Raw genomic sequence first — 16681 nt, 5'->3', positions numbered from 1 at the left:
TTTATGTTTATTTTCTATCTGCAATTTACTTTAATGCTGATGTGATTGCTAATTTGGAAAAGATATTGAGCTAACTGTGAAAATTGAAATAAATTGCTCTAAGCATAGAACTTACCGAAAATTAACAGACAGGAAGGAAAAATCAGTTATGGGTTGAGACCACGATGCAGAGGCATCCACGTCAGGGGACTGACACAAATTTTCAGAAGATTGCACAAGAGAAAGAGATTTCGATTTCTCTATGTTAGCTTCTAGGTTGGAAGAAGTGGCGTGTATGACTAGTGTTGCATCATCAGAAGTATGGTATATAGACAGTGGAGCCTCGTGGCATATGATGGGAATCAGGGAGTGTTTCTCAGAATATCGAGAAGAGAAGATGAACTTTCAGATCACCATGGGGAACAAGGCAAAGTGTACTCCAGTAGGGAAGGGTACCATAGTCTTTCAGACAGAATCGGGAGAACAGTTCCGTGCTACAAATGTGTTGCATGTACCAGGATTGGGGATGAACTTACTTTCCGTGTCACAACTACAAGGCAAGGGCTATGATGTCTACTTCATCAAGGAGAAGGTATACGTCAAACACCCGAGCTGGAAAAAGAAAGTGCAGATCGGGATCAAAAGTAATCGGTTGTATAGATTACAACTAGAATCACCAATGGCACTAATAGGCAATCATGGAGACAAGGACTTGAATGAACTATGGCACAAAAGAATGGGTCACTTGCACCATGGAGCTCTGAGAATTCTCAGGAGCACTGTAACAGGAGTTCTAGATCTGAGTACAGAATGAGATGATGTATGCAGGGGATGTGCTCTAAGAAAGTATGCCAAGGCAACATTTCCTAGGAGCAAACACAGGGCCAAGAGTGTACTAGGATTGATACACTCAGATATCTGCGGACCTATGTCCGTCAAAGCTCTCAGTGGTGCCGAGTATTTCCTTACCTTCATTGATGACCACTCAAGGAAAACTTGGATTTATTTTCTGAACACCAAGGATGAGGTTTTCTGTTGATTCATGGAGTTCAAGGTTTTGGTGGAGAATCTGATTAGGAAGAAAATAAAAGTTTTGCTCTCAGATAATGGTGGAGAATATGTCGAGAAGGACTTCACTGATTTTTGCGCTAAGGAGGGCATGAGAAGAGAGTGGACAACTCCCTACAATCTGGAGCAGAATGGGGTAGCAAAAAGAAAGAACAGGACTATTGTAGAAGCAACTAGGGCCATGATGTATGATCAGGATATGCCAAAATTCTTGTGGGCGGAAGCATGCAACATAACAGTCTATGTTCAAAACAGGACTCCTCATCAGGCATTGGGCAAGATTACTCTAGAGAAAGTCTTCACAGGGAAGACACCTGAAGTCAGTCATTTTAGGATATTTGGGAGTTTAGCATATTGCCGCATACCCGAAGAAAAGAGGAAGAAGCTGGATCAGATTGTGGAAAAGGGATATCTGATGGGATATAGCGAGAACGCTAAGGCATACAGAATCTATCTTCCAGGGAGCAGGAAGGTAGTAGTACGACGAGATGTAAAGTTCATGGAGGACAAGGCTTTCAAAAGATCTCGCGAGATGCCTTCCGAGGAGCAGTCGAAAGAGGAGCCGTTGGTTAAGCCTCTTCAACCAACAGAAGTAAAGAATTCTTCCTCAGGACAGGAAGATTCTCAGGATGAGGAGGAGGAGCGAACAGAAGCACCTGCTGGCAGAGGAAGAACTAGCAGGGAACTTCGTCAGATTCTGCGAGATGCAAAGGACTTCATCGGTGCACCAAGAAACAATAAGAGGGAGCAAAAACAACCAGATAGATATCAGGGATTAGTAGCTCAGGATGGAGAGCTTGCCAGTTTCAAGGAGGCAGCTCAACATCAGGTTTGGCTAGATGCGATGATAGAGGAATACAACTCCATACTGGTAAACGATGTCTGAGAGATGGTGCCAAGGCCTTAAGACAAATTAGTGGTAGGTTCAAGATGGATCTACAAGATCAAGTACACTGCAGATGACAATGTTGAGAAATACAAGGGCAGGTTTGTGGCTAAGGGGCATGCTCAAAAAGAAGGGATTGACTATGAGGAGACTTTCGCCCTGGTAGCCAGGTATACATCTATTAGGATCGTAATATCTCTTGCAGCCCAGATGGGATGGGAGATCCATCAGATGGATGTCAAAACAACATTTCTGAACAGGGTAATAGAAGAGGAGGTATACATTGAACAACCAGAGGGCTTTGAAACTCATGAGAAGAAGTCTCATGTATGCAGATTGAAGAAAGCCTTGTATGGGCTGAAACAGGCACCGAGAGCATGGTATGGTCAAATAGATGGCTACTTGCAGAAGATGGGATTTGTCAAGAGTGACGCAGATCCAAATCTCTACTATCTGGTTGTAGAGAATGAGCCGCTAATCTTAGTATTGTATGTGGATGATCTCTTTTTGACAAGATCATCCAGACTCATTGGGGACTGCAAGAAGAATCTAGCCACAAAATTCGATATGAAGGATTTGGGACGAATGCACTACTTCCTAGGGTTGGAAGTTTGGCAGCAGAAGGGAGAAATCTTCCTTGGGCAAGGGAGGTATGCTACAGAAATCCTGAAAAGATTCGGGATGGAGGACTGTAGACCTATGGCTACGCCAATGATCACCAACTGGAAGAAGATTGATGCATTAGAAGACAAGGATGTCGATCCCACCCTATACAGGCAACTCATAGGGTCCCTGATGTATCTGGTCAATACTAGGCCAGACATTTGCTACGCTGTAAACACCCTCAGTCAGTTCATGGTGGAACCAAAGAGGGCACACTGGGCAACAGCCAAACACGTTCTCAGGTATTTACAGGGAACAGTCGATTATGGGCTCTTGTACACTAAAGGTAAGGATATCAGTTTGAGTGGATTTACTGATGCAGATTGGGTAGGAAGTTCAGTGGATCGGAAAAGTACCTCTGGGTACTGTTTCAACATTGGATCAGGAATGACCTCCTGGTGCAGTAGGAAACAAAAGTCCATGGCTCTGAGCTCATCTGAGGCAGAATATATGGCAACAAGCACAACTTTGTGTGAGGCCATATGGCTTAGAAAATTGCTAGTGAACCTATTCAGAAAGAATATGGAGGCGACCAGGATCATGTGCGACAATTAGAGTTGCATCAAGCTCTCTGAGAATCCAGTGTTTCATGATAGGTCGAAGCATATTGATATCCAATGTCACTTTGTTAGAGACTGTGTCCAACAAGGATTTGTACAGTTGAGCTACACTCTTACAGGAGAACAGGTGGCAGACATCCTCACCAAGGCCCTTGGAAGGACAAAGTTTGACTACTTCAGGGAAAAGATGGGGATGGTGAAGAACCCGTTTCAGAAGTAGAAATGGGAGTGATAGCAGCACGGATGCAGAGGGAGTTGCAGTGCGGATGCAGTGTTGGGAGAAAGGACCAGCAACAACACAGATGCAGAGGGAGTTGTTGTACAGATGCAACAGTGGCAGTGGCAGTGGCAAAGCCGTGGGAAGTAGTACAGGATGCAGCAGCGCAGAGGATGATGGGCAACAGGCCTAGCATCAGCGTAGGGACCGATGGCAGATGATCAGGGTAATTCTCAGTGAGGAGTATTGCTAGAGCACAGTCCTCGTTAAGAGGGAGTGTTGATTTGAGGTAGCATCGGATGTGCTCTAGCTACGAAAATTGGTGGAGAGGCTAAGACACATGAGATCTCCAATACAGTTTGGGAGATATTAAAATAATTAATATTTTTAATGAAGACCCTAAGTCTAAAATTAGGGAAAATAAAATATTAATGTGAATTAATATAAAACTGTGTTAGAACAGTCCAAAAGTCATGGATCAAGCCAAATCTAATCTTAGCCATTGATTAGGGACTTAATCTCCGCCATTGATTTTTCAACGAGAAAAGTATAAGAGGAGGCTTGAGGGTCACTTGGAGAACATACTAAGGGAGACCAATCAGTTCAATTTCTGGAGCGGGGTTAGCTGAGAAATTGAACCAGTGGTCTGGTGAGTTGTCAGGAGGCAACAAGTACAGAACAGAGAGACGGGATCAGCCACTAGAGATCAACACTGAGGCAGGAGAGGCAGACATAGAGCATTTCAGGCAGATGCAGAGCCAGCAGGAGACTGCGCAGTCATTAACTGGGCCTGCGTGGGTGATGCAGAGAGGCCTAGGGCTGACGCAGTCAAGCAGGGGCTGACGTAGAGGGTCTGAGAGCCATGTAGAGGTCAGCCTGGCTGACACTGGGATTGGGAGGAGTGCTGGAGATTTTCTTTTTTCTCTGTGGGTAAGCCAGTTTGGCACGCAGTTGTACTGAAGAATTGCTGAATAATAAAAACCTCCCTTGCTGCATCGATTTTCCCACATTGTGTTTTTCCGAGGACTGTTGTCCAAAATAACTGTGAAAATGTGTTGATTCTTGTGTATATGTTTGTTTCTGTATTACGGTGTGATATCTTGAGTAGTATTTATTTTAATGTTTATTGAAGTAATTTCATAAATAACTTATTGTGGAATAAGTAGGAAAAGTAAATCAGTTGTTGCAGTGATAGAATTTTCACAAAATCTTGCAACTTTTGAAGGCTACGGGGTGTTGATTTTGCATCAGGACCACTGTTATTCCTGTCCTCGAAGCATCGCATTCCAGCATGAATGGTGTGAAAATTCTATCACTGCAGCAACTGATTTACTTTTCTTACTTATTTCATCATAAGTTATTCATGAAATTACTTCAACAAACATTAAAATAAATAGTAAATACTGCTGCAGATATCACATCGTAATACAAAAACAAAAATATGCACACATTGACACAGTTATTTTGGACTAATGTCCCCGGAAAAACCCAATGTGGGAAAACCGGTGCAACAAGGGAGGATTTTATTATTCAGCAATTTTCTTGTACAACAGGGTGCCAAACTGGCTTACCCACAGATAGACAAACTTCCAGCACTTTCCTAAACCCAGCGTAGGCCCTACTGACCTCTGCTACAACTTGAAACCCTCTGCGTTAGCTTGAAACCCTCTATGTTAGCCTACTGAGGCTCTGCACAACCTCTCTAGGCTTCTGCATCACTCCTGCAGCCTCTGCGTGGATGATGCAGGCCCTTCTGGCTCTGCGCAGTCTCTGCTGCCTTTACGTGGCTTCCTCTGGCTCTGCATCTGCCTCTTCTGCGCTGATCTCCCGTCTCTCTGTTCCGTACTTGCTGCCTCCTGACTGCTCTCCAGACCACTGGTTCAATTTCTCAGCAAACCCCGCTCCAGAAATTGAACTGACTGGTCTCCCTCAGTGTGTTCTCCAAGTGCCCCTCAAGCCTCTTCTTATACTTTTTCTGTTGACATCTCAACGGCTGAGATTAAGTCCCTAATCAACGACTAAAATTAGATCTGGCTTGATCCATGTCTTTTGGACCATTCTAACACAGATTCATATTAATACACATTAATATTTTATTTTCCCTAAACTTAGACTTAGGGACTCCATTAAAAATATTAATTATTTTAATATTTCCTGATTTGTTTAGAATCTGCCCAAACCCTTTCTGGGTATTGGAGATCTCATGTGCCCCAACCTCTCCACCAAATTTTGTGGCTAGAGCACATCCGATGCTACCCCAAATCAACACTCCCTCTTAGTGAGGACTGTGCTCTAGCAATACTCCTCACTGAGTATTACTCTGATCATCTGGCATCGGTACCTGTGCTGATGCTAGGCCTCCCTGCCCAACATCCTCTGCACTGTTGCATCCTGTACTGCTGCCCATGGTTCTGCCACTGCTGCATCTGTACGACAACTCCCTCTGCATTTGTGCTGTTGTTGGTCCTTTCTCCCAACACTGCATTCACACTGCACCTTCCTCTGCATCTGTGCTGCTATTGGTGCTTTCTCCCAACACTGCATCTGCGCTGCAACTCCCTCTGCATTTGTGTTGCGTTTGGTCCTTTCTCCCAACACTGCATCTGCATTGCAGCTCCCTCTTCATTCGTGCTGCTAACACACTACTTCTGAAAGGGGTTCTTTACCATCCCCATCTTTTCCCTGAAGTAGTCAAGTTTTGACTTTCCAAGGGCCTTGGTGAGGATATCTACCACTTGTTTCCCTGTAGGAGTGTAGCTCAACTGTACAGCTCCACGTTGGAGACAATCTCTAACAAAGTGATATCGGATATCAATATGCTTTGACCTATCATTAAATATTGGATTCTCAGAGAATTTGATGCAACTCCGATTATCACACATGATCCTGGTCGCCTCCATATTTCTTTTGAACAGGTTTACCAACAATTTTGTAAGCCATACGGTCTCACACGAAGCTGTGCTTGCTGCCATATATTCTGCCTTAGACGAGCTCAGAGCCACAGACTTTTGCTTCCTACTGCACCAGGAGGTTATTCCTGATCCAATGTTGAAATAGTACCCTGAGGCACTTTTTCGATCCACTGAACTTCCTGCCCAATCTGCATCAGTAAATCCACTGAACCTGATATCCTTCCCCTTGTTGTACAAGAGCCCATAATCAACTGTTCCCTATAAATACCTAAGAACGTGCTTGGCTGCTGCCCAGTGAGACCTCTTTGGTTCCACCATGAACTGATTGAGGGTGTTGATAGCATAGCAAATATCTGGCCTAGTATTGACTAGATACATCAGGGACCCTATGAGTTGTCGGTATAGGGTGGGATCAACATCCTTGTCTTATGATGCATCAATCTTTTCCAGTTGGTGATCATTGGCGTAGCCATAGGTCTACAGTCTCTCATCCCGAACCTTTTCAGAATTTTTGTAGCATACCTTCCTTGCCCAAGGAAGATTTTTCCTTTCTGCTACCAAACTTCCAACCCTAGAAAATAGTGCATTCATCCCAGATCCTTCATATCGAACTCTGTGGCTAGATTCTTCTTGCAGTCTTCAATGATTCTGGATGATCCTGTCAGGAAGAGATCATCCACATATAATACTAAGATAAGTGGCTCGCTCTCTACGACCAGATAGTAGAGATTCGAATCTGTGTCACTCTTGACAAACCCCATCTTTTGCAAGTAGCCATCTATTCGACCATACCACACTTTTGGTGCATGCTTCAGCCCATACAAGGCTTTCTTCAGTCTGCATACATGAGACTTCTTCTCATGAGTTTCAAAGCCCTTTGGTTGTTCAATGTATGCTTCTTCTTCTATTACCCTATTCAGAAATGTCGTCTTGACATCCATCTGATGGATGTCCCATCCCATCAGGGCTGCAAGAGATATCACGGTCCTAATAGATGTATACCTGGCTACCGGGGCGAAAGTTTCCTCATAGTCAATCCCTTCCTTTTGAGCATACCCCTTAGCCACAAACCTGGCCTTGTATTTTTCAATAATGTCGTCTGCAGCATATTTGATCTTGTAAATCCATCTTGAACCTACCACAGATCTGTCTTGAGGCCTTGACACCACCTTCCAGACATCATTTACCATTATGGAGTTATACTCCACCATCGCCTCTAGCCAGACCTGATGTTGAGCTTCCTCCTTGAAGTTGGCAGGCTCTCCATCCTGAGCTACTAACGCTCGATACCTGTCTGGTTGTTTTCGCTCCCTTTTACTGTTCCTTGGCTCTCCGATGAAGTTCTCTGCATCACGCAGAATCTGACAAAGTTCCCTGCTGGTTCTTCCTCTGCCAACAGGTGCTTCTGTTTGCTCCTCTTCCTCATCCTGAGAATCTTCCTGGTCTGAGGAAGGATTCTTCACTTCCGTTGGTTGAAGAGGCATGACCAACGAATCCTCTTTCGATTGCTCCTTGAAAGGCATTTCATGAGATCTTCTGAAAGCTCTGTCCTCCTTGAACTTTACATCTCGTTGTACTACTACCTTCTTGCTCCCTGGAAGATAGATCCTGTATGTTTTAGCGTTCTCGCTATATCCTACCAGATACCCCTTTTTTGCAGTCTGATCTAGCTTCTTCCTCTTTTCTTTGGGTATGCGACAATATGCCAAACTCCCAAATATCCTGAAATGACTGACTTTAGGTGTCTTCCCAGTGAAGAATTTTTCTGGAGTAATCTTGCCCAATGCCCAATGAGGAGTCCTGTTCTAAACATAGACAACTGTGTTGCATGCTTCTTTCCACAGGAATTTTGGCATATCCTGATCATACAACATGGCCCTAGCTGCTTCTACACTAGTCCTATTTTTCCTTTTTGCCACCCCATTCTGCTTCAGATTGTAGGGAGCTGTCCACCCTCTTCTGATGCCCTCGTTGGCGCAAAAATCAGTGAAGTCCTTATCGACATATTCTCCACCATTATCTGAGCGCAAGACTTTTATTTTCTTACCTGTCAGATTCTCCACTAGAGCCTTGAAGTCCTTGAATTGACAGAAAACCTCATCCTTGGTTTTCAAAAAATAGATCCAAGTTTTCCTCGAGTGGTTATCAATGAAAGTAAGGAAATACTCGGCACCGCTAAGAGCTTTGACGGACATAGGTCTGCAGGTATCTGAGTGTATCAATCCTAGTACACTCTTGGCCCTGTGGTTGCTCCTAGGAAATGTCGCCTTGGCATACTTTCATAGAGCGCATCCCCTGCATACATCATCTCGTTTCGTACTCAGATCTAGAACTCCTGTTACTGTGCTCCTGATAATTCTCAGAGCTCCATGGTGCAAGTGACCCATCCTTCTGTGCCATAGGTCATTCAAGTCTTTGTCCCCATGACTGCCTATTAGTGTCATTGGAGATTCTAGTTGTAATCTGTACAACCGATTACTTTTGATCCCGATCTGCACTTTCTTTTTCCAGCTCGGGTGTTTGACGCATACCTTTTCCTTGATGAAGTAGACATCATGGCCCTTGCCTTGTAGTTGTGACACAGAAAGTAAGTTCATCCCCAATCCTGGCACATGCAACACATTGGTGGCACAGAACCACTCTCCCGATTCTGTCTTAAAAACTATGGTACCCTTTCCTATTGGAGTACACTTTGCCTTGTTCCCCATGGTGATCTGAAAGTTCATCTTCTCTTCTCGATATTCTGAGAAACATCCCCTGATTCCTGTCATATGCCACGAGACTCCACTGTCTATATACCATACTTCTGATGATGCAAGACTAGTCATGCACACGACTTCTTCTTCCAACCTGGAAGCCAACATAGAGAAATCGAAATCTCTCTCTCTTGTGCAATCTTCTGAAAATCTGCGTGAGTCCCCTGAGGTGGATGCCTCTGCATTGTGGTCTCGACCCATAACTAATTTTCCCTTTCTGTCTCTGATTACTCCCTCTGATACCATGTGAAAATTTTATCACTGCAGTGACTGATTTACTTTTCCTACTTATTTTATTATAAGTTATTTATGAAATTACTTCAACAAACATTAAAATAAATACTGCTGCATATACAGAAACAAAAATATGCACACATTGACACAGTTATTTTGGACTAATGTCCCCAGAAAAACCCAATGTGGGAAAACCGATGCAACAATGGAGGATTTTATTATTCAGCAATTTTCTTGTACAACAGGGTGCCAAACTGGCTTACCCTCAGATAGACAAACTTCCAGCACTTTCCTAAACCCAACGTAGGCCCTACTAACCTTTACTACAGCCTAAAACCCTCTGCGTCACTCCTGCAGCCTCTGCGTGGATGACGCAGGCCCTTCTGGCTCTACGCAGTCTCTGCGTGGCTTCCTCTGGCTCTGCATCTGCCTCTTCTGCACTGATCTCCCGTCTCTCTGTTCCGTACTTGCTGCCTCCTGACTGCTCCAGACCACTTGTTCAATTTCTCAACAAACCCCGCTCCAGAAATTGAACTGACTGGTCCCCCTCAGTGTGTTCTCTAAGTGCCCCTCAAGCCTCCTCTTATACTTTTTTCTGTTGACATCTCAACAGCCAAGATTAAGTCCCTAATCAACAGCTAAGATTAGATCTGGCTTGATCCATGTCTTTTGGACCATTCTAACACAGGTTCATATTAATATACATTAATATTTTATTTTCCCTAAGTTTAGACTTAGGGACTCCATTAAAAATATTAATTATTTTAATATCTCCCGATCTGTTTAGAATTTGCCCAAACCCCTTTTGGGTATTGAAGATCTCATATGCCCCAACCTCTCCACCAAATTTCGTGGCTAGAGCACATCCGATGCTACCCCAAATCAACAAATGGTTGGGTGAAATCAAGTAAAGCAAGCACAGGGCAAGTGGTCATCACCTCCTTCATCCTCTTGAATGTTTCCTATGCTTTTATCCAACTAGTTGAAGGCTCCCTTTTTGGTGAGATCTATAAGAGGAGTTGTTAATTGTGAAAACCCCTTAACAAATTTCCTATAGTAAGTGAAAAGGCCAAGGAAGCTTTTCAACTCTGTGACATTCTTTGGGGTGGGCCATTCAATGATTGCCTGAATTTTCTCTTGATGCACCTGTACCCCATTGTGACCAATCACATGCCTTAGAAAGAGCATCTCCGTCATGCCAAATTCACACTTGGACTCCTTTTCATGCGATTCCTTCTCCTCCATAATTCCCAACACCTCGTCCAAGTGTCTCAAGTGGTCTTCCCATGTCTTGCGATAGACCAATATGTCATCAAAGAAGACCAACAAGTACTTCCGCAACCGCTTATTAAACACATGGTTCATGCAGGACTGGAAAGTCGTAGGAGCATTGGTTAGCCCAAATGGCATAAACAAAAACTCGTGGTGCCCATAGTGGCACCTAAAAGCTGTCTTCGGGATGTCTTGCTCCAAAATCCGATTTGATGATAGCCAGAACGAAGATCAATCTTCGAAAAGTACTTGGCCCCTTTCAACTCATTAATCTTGGGAATAGGATATCGGTTCTTGATTGCTTTCTTATTGAGGGCCCGATAGTCTATATAGATCCGCAAGGTGCTATCATTCTTCTTAGCCATCACTACCGAAGAAGCGAACGGACTAGAGCTCGGGCGAATATGGCCCTTGTTGTTGCCGGATTGTACAGGCACTGTGACAAACGCTCAGGGCAGGGGCTATCACTCTTATCCTCGCCCACTCCGTTCTAGTTGTCTCCCAACAACAGGCTATGGGGGGAAGTCCCTATGGAAATGAGATGAGAGACAAGTTGGGGAACAACTTATTTGGGAGACACAATATAGTGACCAAGTTACTCGGTTAATTTAAGCAAGATACAAGATTGGATTTACTATTGAGACCAGTGCCTTATGGAGTCAAATTCTTGCTTATTTACAAATTAGAGGCCAAGTAACTGGATGGACAACTGCTGCTTAGGTGCTTATGAAAAGGATGTGAATGGTTCTTGGGTTAGGATTGCTTGTATTAAGTACTTTGTTTATGGTTGATCATGAGTTATGTCAATAAGTACCTGCTAATAAGTTATAATCTTAACCACAAGAAAATGTGCAAGGATAATTATATTGGTAGTTTTTGTGTCGATGTTTCAAAATGTCGAAACAAAAACTACCAAGATGTTGAATCCAAAAGAAGCAACTCAACACAATTCTTGTACATTTATTTAGAGGCATGAGTAAAAAATATAGGGTATAGAAGCCTGAGTTTGTTGAAAGTTTTTCATCTTGTTACTTGGAATTTGATTTTTGCTTATTTTATTAACATTTTGAGAATATCAAGTGGCTTAGTGTGATGTTCCCATTTTGTGCATGCAAAAATCATTTAGGAATTTTGCAAATTTTTTAGATAATATTAAAAAGGGGAAAATATTATTTTGTGAGAGAATGCAGAAATTATTATTTTAATGGGATCGCAGTAAAATAGTATTTTATTGAAGAAAGACAAATCATTCTTTTAATGGAATTGTGGAAAAGTAATATTTTATTGGATAATGGAGAAAATTCTTATTTTATTGGAATGGCAGCAAATTATTATTTTATTCAAATTGTGGAAAAATGTGGAAAATGACCCCCACCAACAAAATAATAAGGAAAAATGAGGAATCTAGAAGCTAAGGGGAGGCTCCATGAATAATTATAAAAAGAGGAAGAGCTCAATTAAATTCATTCTATTCCTATTTATTTCATTGACAATTGAAAGAGCTCAAGTGAGCCTTATGAGTTTCAAGCGAAACTTAAGCTAATTTCGGTGGACTTCGAGCACCACCCTAGTTAGCTCTTGGGGAAGATCATTTCAAATCTTCCAATTCGGCATATTGCAGAGAATTTTCAAGCATTTGAATTTATTACTTGCAGGAGGCTCCAGTTTTGTGTTTGCTTGCAAGGTTGGACTAATCTCCAATAGGTCTGAGTTTCCCATCTCAATTGGAAATCAAATTGTTCAAGGCCAATTTTATGTCTCTTCAAGGAGGCCGAATTATGTGATAAATAGAGGGTTGAATCTCTTATTCAACACCCCAGATCGAATCAGTTTATATAGAGAGACCATGTGGTTCCTTCGTTGACTGAATTCTTCCAGTTGGAGGCCGAATCATAAGTCAAAGACCAACTTCTTCAAGGGTCGATTTGCTAAGAGAAAATTATCATCTTACAGTGGTTCTCCAATCCAGATTTGGCACCAGAATTTGCAGAGCTCGTGTGACCAGTTAGGGACCCCATTTGTAGGAGAAATATCCATATACCTTTATATCAAGGAGGCCAAATTCACACAGACTTCCCTTCTTGTCACACTCAGCCACAGTTCTTCATCTAATTTTCCAGATCTGAAGTTTGAATTACATATCACAGGGTTTATGATCAGACAATAAGGGATGTATTATTTGTCACATTACCTGAGGATTGAGTTGTGTTTTCAGATTTAATTGTGCTCTGAAATCTCAAGGTGTCAAGGGCGAGTTTGTGTTCCAAATATATTGCCTATGCCGAATTTACTAAGCAGTCAAATTGGTGGCAGTCCCAGAGCAATGGAGGCTGAAATACTCATTATATCCATAGCTGATCTGCATATTTTTTCAGAGATATATATCTTCCATTAGGAAGGCCTTGTCACACAGAGCATCAGTGTGTGGGAGCTGCTACAACAGTGAAGAGGTTGGGTTTCTTGCTAGTGTTTACACCAACCAAAAAGGGCTGAACATAGCAAACAGAAAGTTGTTTATTCTTGGCTCCATCTGACTGTCAAAGGCTGAGATCTTTGTGGAGAAATTACACCAGGTTTCCCTTGTCGAATGTTAAAGCTCTGCTATATTTTGTAATTTCTGAGTTATATTAAATGAAGGAACAAGTATGTTATGGCTGTCCTATCTTCCCTGTGATTCATATTTCTTGTTGGGTTCATTAAAGGCATCAAAATATTGTCCTGAATTGTTTTGAAGCATATTTTATGGTCATATGTATTATCTCATATGTGTCAAATACACCTACAGCCTGTCACAAGGTTCGTCAAACTTTAACCTTGAGGTTCGAATTTTGGCGAACCTTAAAGTTTTTTTGAGATTCGGCGAACCTCATAGCCATTGACCATGTCCATAGATCGAAGCTAATAACTTCATGTCACAACTCAAGCTTGTAATTAATCCTTGCAGTTTCCATGTCTGTGATAGCATTTTTTATGTTTACTTATGTTGATTTCTTATTATTTTACCCTATAATTCATTTAATATATGTATATATATATATATATAGAGAGAGAGAGAGAGAGAGAGAGACCTAATGGCAAACATCATCCGAACCTCATCAAAAAATTCGAACTCAAACCGAACCTTATCATTGCCAAACCCGAACCATGTGACATCGCCCACAGCAGATTGCCATTAAATTATTTGACAAAACCCTTCACTGAGAAATTCTATAAACTCAGAAAACACAATAGTAATTTCAGTCACTTTCCTAGTAGGAACGTTACAGTGGTATCAGAGCCTGATCTTGGCCAGCTGTGGGCCTTAAGCCAAGTGATGACAGGAAGAAAACTTCCAGGACTAGAATAAAAGCTAAGAAATCATGGGATCTAGAGAATGGTTAAAATCAAACAACATGGCAGTAATTTTGAATGAGGTGATTAGGATGTAACAAATGATGATTGATGTGAGGGAGTAGCTAATTCATATCGCAATTGGGAATCAGGATCATTCTCAGTTATACAACAAATCGACTATGCCCAAAATTATGGGTGATGCATCAAGATGACAAAACATGATTACAATTGATGTGGAGTTATTGGCAGCAAATTGGAAGGCATACCAATCATTGGCACATGACATTTAGGTGTCGCTCTCCTTTTGGGAGTTTTGTCAACTAAGAGACATGCACAAATCAATGGATATTCCTGGAATTATGCAAGGTTGTTGAAGTGGACCAACGCAGAAGATGAAAAGGTAGTTGAAGGTGTCATGTTTGGCAAGATGACAGTTGAACATACACTCGTTTATGAGGTTCCATGAGACATACACAATTGATGAGGTGCCATGAGGCACAGAGGTGTCCACCGTTGATGAGGTGTCGTCCATTGTTGAGGTACCCAGTTCTATGACAAAGTTAGAGGACGGTAGCCTGTTAGTTTTTGGTAGCATCGGAAGTGCTCTAGCCTTGAAAATTGGTGGAGAGGCTAAGGCACATGAGTTCTAAAGAGCCTAGAAACCGTTTGGTGAAATTCTATCCGGATTGTATTTTATTAAAATAATTAATATCTTTAATGGAGCTCCTAAGTCTAAACTTGGGGAAATTAAAATATTAATGGGTATTAATCAAAATATGGGTGAGAATGATCTAGAAGGCAGATCAAGTCATGTTTAATCTTTAGTCGTTGATTAGAGACTTAATCTCGGCCTTTCAAAACTCAACAGGAAAAGTATAAAATGGACGCTTGGGGTCCATTTGGAAACACAAACAGAGAGATTGAGGAAATTGATTTTATGAGGTGAGAAGTTCTTAGGAGGAAAATCAATTGGGGAGATCTTGTCGCTGAAGGGCAAAGAGAATCTGGGAGAAGGACTTTCCGGAAAATACAGAACAGAGAGGGGGAGAGAGCTTGACGCAAAGGTAGCGCAGTAGTCGGGAACTGCAGAACTGTCAGGAGAGCTAACGCAAAGGAAGTGCAGTAGTCCGAAGAGTTGACGCAGAAAAGTTGCTTGTCACGTAGAATCCAGGATTGCCGGAAACAGCCGAAACTGCCAGAATTGCCGAAGCTGCCAGGAACTGTGGGAACGACCGGGAGAGTTGACGCAGAGGGCAGAGAACGTGATGTAGGGTTGACATAGAGCCAATGCAGAAATAGCCGGGGTTAGCCGGTCTTGTGTTAGATCAGCCAGAATTCTGCTGGGTGAAGTGAGGTAAAACTCACTCAGATTTTCTGCCAGTATTCTGTCTGTAAAGGATTGCTAGACGGGCATCCTAGATTTGTATTTAGATATTTCTCCTGCATAATAATAACCCTCAGAGCTGCTACACCGTTTTCCTGCATTGGGTTTTTTCGGGGACTATTGTGTCCAGAAATAAGCATGTCTTATGTACCTTGTTCTTTGCTCTATTTTTTGTTTCATGAGATCAAATATTTAATTACTGTAGGCTGCAGAAGTAATTTGCTTCAGTATTCAGAAGAATAACTTGATGAATGTAATTTAAAAATCAAGTAGGTGAAGTAGATTCAGATTTGTTGCATTAGGGGTTCCTTCAGAGTAGGAATTTTCGCATGGCATCAAAGCGTTGATTCTGAAACAGGAAGAGCAGATCCAGTGCTGAGCAGTGAGGCCGAAAGCTGCACTTTCCAGCAATTCGAATCCCCTTGAAGGGGTTGCGCAGTCCTTGCTGGGAAGCAGATCCAAGGAAATCTCTCTCTGAGTGAAACAACAGAGGTACGATTTCTAGTTCGTGAGTTTGTAGAGGCAGAGGGAGTGACATCGAGGCTCAACGCAGTGTTTGAAGGGTGTAGTTTCTGCCGGGGCAAAAATCCGCTGGAAAAGAACGAAGACATGTAGAAGGGGAATTTTCTCCTCAAAGAACTTTCCGCCAAAAAGTTCAAATTTCTCACTTGTTTAGCAGCTTAGCAGTGCTAAGAAAATGACTAGAGGAGTTAGTTCGATAGTTGGGTGAGATGGCATCACACGGGCTCAGAGATATGGATAGGTTGGAAGGAGCTTCCAACTATGTCATATGGAAGACCAGAATTATAGTTGTTCTGGAGGAACATGATCTCGAGGCCTACGTCAATAGTGTTGTAGTTGTACCTGCTAACAACGATCAAAAGAAGTACAAAGCTGAGCAAGGGAAGGCAAATAGGCTCATTCTTGATGGAGTTCGAGATCATGTAGTCTCACACTTGCAGGCAAAGATACAGCCTGAGAGATGTGGGAAGCCTTGTCTTCTATGTATGAAGGCTCTTCCGAACAACAGAAGATGTATTTGGAGCAGAAGTTGCAGTGGACTTTGATGCAGAAAGGAGAAGGGGTGAACCTCTATCTTCAGCGTCTTCAGGACACTAGAGACTAGCTTGCTGTAGTGGGGTCCACTCCTCAGCCAATCGCGATGGTGAGGATAGTCCTGAATGGAGTCTAGGATGAATGGCAAGTTTTCATGCAAAGCATATTGGGCAGAGAAAAACAACATTCATGGGAGGAGATGTGGGCAACTCTTCAATGGGAGGAGTTAAGGAGGGACCTAGTGAAGGTCAGCTTCAGTGGTAGTAGTGGGAGTGGCACAAAGACGAAGGAAGAGGAGGAGAACGCAACGCTAGCATTGAAGGGATAGCAGAAACCGAAGCGAAAGGACATTTCGAAGGTG

General features: G+C 42.5%; 1 protein-coding gene across 1 annotated transcript in view; it reads left to right on the top strand.

Moving 5' to 3' along the window:
• The window catches only part of LOC149141845 (Urb2/Npa2 family protein), a 257141-nt gene extending 244152 nt beyond the window's left edge, over window positions 1-12989 (top strand). Inside the window, exon 11 of the transcript XR_016264824.1 lies at window positions 12203-12989. The gene's annotated coding sequence lies outside the window, so the exon portion shown is untranslated. The remainder of the gene's footprint in view (window positions 1-12202) is intronic.
• The last annotated feature ends 3692 nt before the right edge of the window (window positions 12990-16681 follow it).

Source organism: Pinus tabuliformis, chromosome X, assembly GCF_031772625.1.
Source record: "Pinus tabuliformis cultivar Carrire ecotype Pingquan chromosome X, CPIR1, whole genome shotgun sequence".
Taxonomy (NCBI): Eukaryota; Viridiplantae; Streptophyta; class Pinopsida; order Pinales; family Pinaceae; genus Pinus; species Pinus tabuliformis.
This window is presented reverse-complemented; position numbering and strand designations above follow the sequence as displayed.